Genomic DNA, 8,504 nt, shown 5'->3' on the forward strand with positions numbered 1-8,504 from the left:
GTTCGTTGGAGGGAAAATGAGGATAAGAAACTTTGTAAATTTTCTCATCTGAGAAATTCGCTTCTTTCTCCTGGACTGATCATTCAATCTCAGTTCACTGGTAAAAATTTTCCTTCTGTGAAGAGAGACGACAGTCACTGTTAATAAAAATCTATGGAGAGGGAAGGAGGACGTGGTGGGAGGTGCTAGAGACAGACAGACATTCGGCTGCAAGTTCTCCTGACAGTTACATTTTAATGCAGATATCCATTGTTATCCAGTTATTCTTTGTTATATGTATATAATATATATGACTACTTTCCTCCAATAAAAGTGTGACACTTGTCCACAGGTTATGTTTAATGTTGAAGCTCAGCCTCATTCGATTAAAGGGAACCTGTCACCTCCACCCCAGTCGTTTCAAACTAAAAGAGCCACCTTGTGCAGCAGTAATGCTGCATTCTGACAAGGTGGCTCTTTTAGTTCTGGGAGCTGTAACTACCGAAATAATCAGTTTTATTATTTGTCCGAAATACCTGCTCCTCAGTCAAGTGGGCCGGCGTTTTCCCCCTGCTTCAGACAGCGCACAACTGTCACTAACATCTTCTTGGCGCCGGGCGCCGCCTCCTCCTCCCCGCTGTTTTCAAAAGTAGCCTGCGCTCTTATCCCCTGCCTGGTGCAGGCGCAGTGAACGCTGGCCGTCTTTCCTCATATGCAGCCCAGCTGACTGCGCCTGCGCGGCCGCCCTGCCTGTGATTCCCAGCCCCGCAATGTGAATAAATCATAAGTCACTGCGACGCTGGGAATCACAAGCAGGGCGGCCGCGCAGGCGCAGTCTGCTGGACTGCATATGAGGAAAGATGGCCAGCACTCACTGCGCCTGCACCAGGCAGGGGAAAACAGCGCAGGCGCCGGCTACTTTTGAAAACAGCGGCGAGGAGGAGGCGGCGCCAAGAAGATGTGAGTGACAGCTGTGTGGCGTCTGAAGCAGCGGGGAAACGCCGGCCCACTTGACTGAGGACCAGGTATTTCGGACAAATAATAAAACTGATTATTTCGGTAGTTACAGCTCCCAGAACTAAAAGAGCCACCTTGTCAGAATGCAGCATTACTGCTGCACAAGGTGGCTCTTTTAGTTTGAAACGACTGGGGGGGGTGACAGGTTCCCTTTAAGTAGAGCTGAGCTGCAGTACCAAACCAATAGCCATGAAGTGTTTCTGGAAGTAAGCAACAGTACATTTTTTTCTAACCCTGAACAATCCTGACCTCCACAGTGGCATGGGAAGTACAGTAATAAGTACAGTATAATCATGCTTCCCCTGCCATTAATGTGCTGCTATGGCATAGCCCAGACTTATGACTGATTCTTATGCCACTGTGGTAGCCATCTCGGATGCTGGAGGCCCAGAGCACTAGTCTCCGCGGAGGTAGCAGTGGAGCAAACAGAGTGCACCAGGTAGGGTGACTTTACATGACAAATATATCATCACTGTACAGTTGCAAGGGATGGAGGAAGTCACTTAAATTTTTGATTGAACCGTGTAAAAATTATTGCCTTTTACTTTTATTTTATCCAGACCTAAAAAAACAAATCCTCTGTGACAATATGGTCTTCCAACACAGAAAGCATGGTATAGTTAATGTCTCTTATATCTGTAGCTATTACAGATGTACCAATTAGAATTATATGATATATTACTGATGTACCTATTAGATTTTATGATCTAGTGTGCCAAGATCAGTGTCTGATACGTGCATGCTAATATTTGGGATAATTTCACACCACATTTGGGCACTGATTGGCACAGAGATGTTATGTTTAGCAAACATGCCACAGATGTATGTAGCTGTGCATGTGTGTGTATGTATGTATATATTTGTACAAAAATGAAGGCAGCACTCCTAAAATAGAAAATTGAGAAAAATTGAATAGCCCATAGTGATTGCAACATTTTGGTCCAATTCAGGACCTTTCTCAACTTGAAAAAGGTCTTGAATTGGACTGAAATGTTACCGTCACTGTGGGCTTTTTGGAGTGATGCCTTCATTTTTGCATGTACATTGGAGGATTGTTTTATGCCTGGGAGGCTCTGTAACCCTGCCTCCCCCTGCTGCCTTGATTTATATATATATATATATATATATATATATATATATATATATATATATATATATATATATATATATATATATATATATTTATGTCTCTATCTATATATATACTGTGTGTATATATATATATATATATATATACATATATATATATATATATATATATATATATATATATATACAGCTCTGGCAAAAATTAAGAGACCACTGTACAGTTTTATAAAAATCAGCTTCTCTACATGTCTGACAGCCATTCCATTCCAGTGTCAGTTTAATTCCAACAAGAGTACACCTCATTCTACTTAATGTGCTTTAGATTAGGCGATCGCCTGAACCAAATCTTATTTAAGGAAGGAAAGTGTAAAAAACCCTGCTGTGGTGTTCACAGTCCTCTTGCAATAGGACAAGCTGGATGGCAAAACAAGTGCTAGTGATATCCCAAAAGTAATAAGAATGAAAAAATAACTTTTAACCATGCAAAAGGAGTTGAAAAGAAAAGTCTTGAGTGAGGAAAAGAAGGGCTCAATTCTGGCTTTACTAGCAGAGGGAGGGATACAGTGAGCGTCATGTTGCCTCCATCCTTAAAATGCCTAAGATGGCAGTTCATTACAACAAGGTCAAGCAGCAGATGTTTGAGACATCAAAGCTACAGACCGGATGAGGGCAAAAACGACTCTCCACTGACCGGGATGACGTCATCTTATTCGAATGTCACTCAGCAACCACAGGATTACATCATGTGACCTACAAAAGGAATGGCAAATGGCAGCTGGGGTGAAGTGCAGGGCAAGAACAGTTTGTAACAGGCTCCTAGAGTCAGGGCTCAAGTCATATAAAGGTAGGAAAAAGCCTATCATCAATGAGGAGCAAAGGAGAGCCAGGCTGAAGTTTGCCAAAGACCATAAGGATTGGACCATAGAGGACTGGAGTAAGGTCATCTTTTCTGATGAGTCTAATTTTCAGCTTTGCTCAACACCTGGTTGTCTAATGGTTAGATGGAGACCTGGAGAGGCGTACAAGCCACAGTGTCTTGCACCCACTGTGAAATTTGGTGAAGAATCAGTGATGATCTGGGGATGCTTCAGCAAGGCTGGAATTGGGCAGGTTAATCTTTGAGAAGGACATATGAATCAAGCCACATACAAGGTTATTCTGGAAAAACAGTTGATTCCTTCTGCTCAGGCAGTGTTCCCCAACATTGAGGTCAGTTTTTTTCAGCAGGACAATGTGCCATGCCACACAGCTAGGTCAATCAATGTGTGTATGAAGGACCACCACATCAAATTCCTGTCACTGCCAGCCTAGTCTCCAGACCTGAATCCCATTGAAAACCTCTGGAATGTAATCAAGAGGAAGAAGGATAGTCACAAGCCATCAAAGAGCTGCTTACATTTTTGTACTAGGAGTGGCATAAGGTCACGCAAAAGCAGTGTGAAACACTGGTGGAAAGCATGCCAAGGTGCATGAAAGCTGTGATTAAAAATCATGGTTATTCCACAAAATATTGATTTCTGAACTCTTCCTGAGTTAAAACATTAGTATTGTTGTTTCTAAATGATTATGAACTTGTTTTTTTTGCATTATTTGAGATCTGCAAGCAATGCATTTGTTTGTTATTTTGACCAGTTCTCATTTTGTGAAAATAAATACAAAATTTAGTGCTTAGAAATTCAGAGACATGTTTTCAGTAGTTTATAGAATAAAGGAACAATTTACATTTTACTCAAAAATATACCTATAAACAGAAAAATCAGACAAACTGAAAATTTTGCAGTGGTCTCTTAATTTTTGCCAGAGCTGTATATAGTTGCATACGTCTGACGTCAATTCCAGCATTATATTGCAAACCGTTGTATATAAAAGCATATTGGACAATATATTTGTTGTGATTAAGGCTATGAGACCCCAGTATATATCTTTCTAGTATATGCTGAAAGAGACATTCTTGGCATTTGTCTGGCTAATGGAATTTGTCCTTATGTGCGTGATAGACTTCTAAGTGTAGAGCTGAAATCGTTGTGAACATAGGCCATGTTACACTTACATGATAGTCTAGTTTTTGTTTTTATTTTATTACTTGAGATAAAATTATTTTTAAAGTTCTCTCTATTAATTCTTCAAAAATAAAAAACAATGACCATCTTGTTTTATTACAAAGATGCACTGTCAGGAACATTCAAAACCCCTGTCACATTAAACACTGTATCATTTCATACTGTATATACAATTAGATTTTAGCTGCACCTTTATAATTAGTAGATAACAAAGTGTTAACCAACGTAGTCAGTAATTTTTTGTGTGTGCTTGTTTTCTCAAAGAACTTTTATAACTTTTAAAAAATCTTTTTTTTGTTGACCAGCTGTATTATTCACGTTTTTATTTAGTGATTTTCTTAATATTTCTGAATACGTTATGTCTGAAGTTATATAAAGGGGCCATGTCAGATGTTTTCTGCCCATTACACCAATGTCCGCGCTGGTTATTAAACTAAAACAGAAGTTATAACACGTTTTTTGTTTTTAACAGAAGTGAAATTGTAGAGTAAATGCACGTTTATCACATATGAAAATGGAATCCCAAGTACTTAGTTTGCAGTCTTGGCCCAGTGCTCAGGTTCTCTTTAGTAAACCCCATGCCTCCCCTTTATATTGATTAACCCTTTTACTGTGGGAGTCATGTGGAACACTGTTTAAATAAGCACTCCCCCATCAAAGTTTTTATCCTCTTAATATATTCCAGTCATCACATTATATAGCACTGTGTAGTTACAATTGCTCATTTTGTCTTTGTATCCTGTTAATAATTGTCTTTTCTCTGCTTCATGTAGAAACAGTAAGTCTCTTTTTCCTCCAAAAATAATTCCCCTCTACAACTCCTTACCCAGCTGCTCCCTCCTTCCTTGCCATTGGCTGTTGCGGTGACTCATAACTCCTACAGGGAAAATTGACCTCCTGTTTCTACATAGAGCTTAGGAGGATTCAGCTAGCCAGTTTTTAATCATGTGATGTCATAGACCTAATGGAAAAGAGAAGAATTAGCTGGGTAGAAGGGCAAAATGAGCAATTGCAAGTACACACTGCTATATAATATGACTAATAGATAAAGAGGATAAAACTTTGATGGGAGTGCTTCTTTAAGGCCTCAGACAAGAAAAGGGGAGGGATTGGTATGGGCACTGTAAACTGAGGAGAGCATGAGCACTTGGCTGGCTTAGAATCGCTTATGATTGTATTTGTATGCTAAAAGTTATATTTCTACATGTTTCAGTCCTTTACCTTAGCCGTATTATTAGCTTAAAGGGAACCTGTCACCCCCAAAATGGCTGGTGAGGTAAGCTCACCGTCATCAGGGGCTTATCTACAGCATTCTGTAATGCTGTAGATAAGCCCCCAATGTTACCTGAAAGAGGAGAAAAAGACGTTAGATTATACTCACCCAGGGGCGGTCCCGCTCTGGTCCGCGTCCGATGGGTGTCTCCGGTCCGCTCCGGCGCCTCCCATCTTCATTCCATGGCGTCCTCTTCGGGTCTTTACGCCGCGGCTCCGGCGCAGGCGTACTTTGTCTGCCCTGTTGAGGGCAGAGCAAAGTACTGCAGTGCGCAGGCGCCGGAAAGGTCAGAGAGGCCCGGCGCCTGCGCAATGCAGTACTTTGCGCTGCCCTCAATAGGGCAGACAAAGTACGCCTGCGCCGGAGCCGCGGCGCGAAGACCCGAAGAGGACGTCATGGAACGAAGATGGGAAGCGCCGGAGCGGACCGGAGACACCCATCGGACGCGGACCAGAGCGGGACCGCCCCTGGGTGAGTATAATCTAACGTCTTTTTCTCCTCTTTCAGGTAACATCGGCGGCTTATCTACAGCATTACAGAATGCTGTAGATAAGCCCCTGATGCCGGTGAGCTTACCTCACCAGCCATTTTGGGGGTGACAGGTGCCCTTTAATGGGCAGAAAGCATGACAGAGCCGTTTGAATAGACTTTACATGAAAGCAAGACTAACAGTGATGACCTATTCATAGCATAGCATAGGTCATCAATATCCACTTGGTGGTGTTCTGACACTCGGCACCCCCACTGATCAGCTGGATACTGCAGCTCTGTGCACTGTTTAGTGACCACTGCAGAGTATCTCCAATTTAAGTGAATGGAAGCAGATATATGATTGGTGGTTGTGCCTGTGTTTTCATCCTGGTGATCTTTTTTATGGATAGGTCATCAATATACTAGTCCCCGACTACAAAGAGTCTGTCATCCCAAACTGACAGTAGAAAATAAGTACGTAGCCCTTTTTTTTTTTTTATACAGCCCTTATGGAAATCACACTCGATGGTCTAATTGCTGTCTCTCTTCTGCAGAAACTGAAATGTAATGAAATTCGGTAAATAGGGAGCTCAGTGCACCCTTAGTGGGTTCACGTCCAAGAAGGTCGATGCACAGTTCTGTCCAATAGTTGTGCATGCCCATTGGTGATTGCTTGGAGCAAGCACGGTCTGCAGAAAAAGCTCTGCTGTTGTTTTTAAAATATCACTCATTTTTGCTCGGTTTTAATGTTTTTACTTGTGTGTAGATAATTAAAATTATTTTTGGTACGCACCCTCCATATCGAACTCTGTACAGATCAGGCAGCAGGGATTTGTCTTATGCAGTATGTTACAAATTTCAATTTAAAAGAATGAGTATTTTGAGTATGACTAATATAAATGATTACAGTTGCCACCTTTTATGGTTTATATATTGTTTTATCATTCTGAAACTGTGTAATTAAGCTTATTTAGGAATAAGGACTAATAAAATATCTGCACACGCTGTTTAATTTACGATTCTTTATATTGGATCTGTCTACATCCCAACTACCAAGGGTGCTTTTATATATTTCCTATAGAATAATGTTATTTCACTTTCTTTACTGCATGTGCTATGTTTTATTTGATCATTTTATAGCTTATTAATCGTTTGCATGGTTCATACAAATTTGAATATAACGTTTTGCAATGAGATGAGTGCATACCCCTTTAACATTATCTTGTTTTATTGTTTTAAGAACACAATTTCTAAGACTAACTAATGTCTGTATAATGTGTTTTTGTAGAACCTGTAAAACGTTCACATTTTGTAAAGTAATTATCTCTTAAATGCTTTTTTTCATTCACAGATATTGCCTCACAAGAATAAATTGTTCAACATGCATTTATTTTCAAAAAGAATCTAGACAGCCAATACAGTGCCATTAAAACGTCAAAGTGATAATGTCCTTTTCATTGTACAGCATTTAGAAGCAAACATGTTTTACTACTGTAGCAGAAAAGAGTATTTTTATGAACTTTGTAATGGTTTACATATCTGTACTGAAGAATAAAGTACAATTTGTATTTCTCCATGATAACCTCTTTTTGTTTTTTCTAATCTATAGTTATCTCTGATATATAAGCATATTGTGCCCAATATATTGTGAATTCTGGCTTAAAAGCTTTGAAAAGTATAGGCGCCACGCAAAGTTGCATTAAAATGTGAGAACTTTTGGCATTCTTGCTTCAGTTTCTACCAGCTTCAACAAGATGGGTGGAGCTGGAGCGGGACAGTGTTTGCTAGGCCATAAATCTTACTCCATCAGGGGCTGTGTAGTAGAATTTGTGGCGAGGCGCACACAGAGGTGTATTCTACTCGTCCAACGATCCCGATTCATGAAGCATCTTTTGCCTCTTCATGAATAGGGAGCGTCTGATTCAGTCACAGTCTTGAGTGGTTCTGGGACAGGGGACTTGAGTCTAAAGCATCACTCCAGATCTGAAAAAAGAAAAGCTGAAGTGGTGCTTTAATAATTTCATAATAAGCCTTTTAATATTATAAAGTTATTAACCCCTTCCCGACATGCACCGTACTAGTACTTCTCTGCGGGATCTGCATTTCTTCCCGGACCAGTACTAGTACGGTGGCACGATCGCCGCAGTCTCACGGTGTGCGCTGTGGCGATTGCAAGCGGGATTCAGCTGTATGTGACAGCAGACACTCTGCAGCAATGCCCACGATCGGTGCTATCACCTATCGTGGGCATTTAACCCGTCTGATGCCGCTGTCAGTAGTGACAGCAGCACAGAGAAGCATCGCGCAGGGAGGACGCTCCCTGTGCACTCCCAAAAGAACAATGCAATGCGATCGCATTGTTCTAGTGGTCTCGATGGAGACCCCTGGCTCCAAGAGGACAGGCGCCGGCAAGCCTCCTTCCCGGCCTGTCAGATCGCTGATCTCACACTGTGCTATGCAAAGTGTCATATCAGCGATCTGACATTATATAGTAATGTATCATACTGTGACAGTATCATAAAGTAAAAAAAATATATATAATGTGTAAAAATATATTTAAAAAAAAATCCCCAAATATAGAAAAAAAAATATTTCCCCAATAAATGCATTTATTT

General features: G+C 40.7%; 1 protein-coding gene across 1 annotated transcript in view; it reads left to right on the plus strand.

Annotated features, from left to right (window-relative positions):
- The window catches only part of DPY19L1 (dpy-19 like C-mannosyltransferase 1), a 272,489-nt gene extending 265,026 nt beyond the window's left edge, over window positions 1-7,463 (plus strand). The window contains exon 23 of the mRNA XM_077269279.1: window positions 7,241-7,463. The gene's annotated coding sequence lies outside the window, so the exon portion shown is untranslated. The remainder of the gene's footprint in view (window positions 1-7,240) is intronic.
- Window positions 7,464-8,504: the final 1,041 nt, after the last annotated feature.

The sequence above is a fragment of the Ranitomeya variabilis genome, chromosome 6 (genome assembly GCF_051348905.1).
Source record: "Ranitomeya variabilis isolate aRanVar5 chromosome 6, aRanVar5.hap1, whole genome shotgun sequence".
Classification (NCBI taxonomy): domain Eukaryota; kingdom Metazoa; phylum Chordata; class Amphibia; order Anura; family Dendrobatidae; genus Ranitomeya; species Ranitomeya variabilis.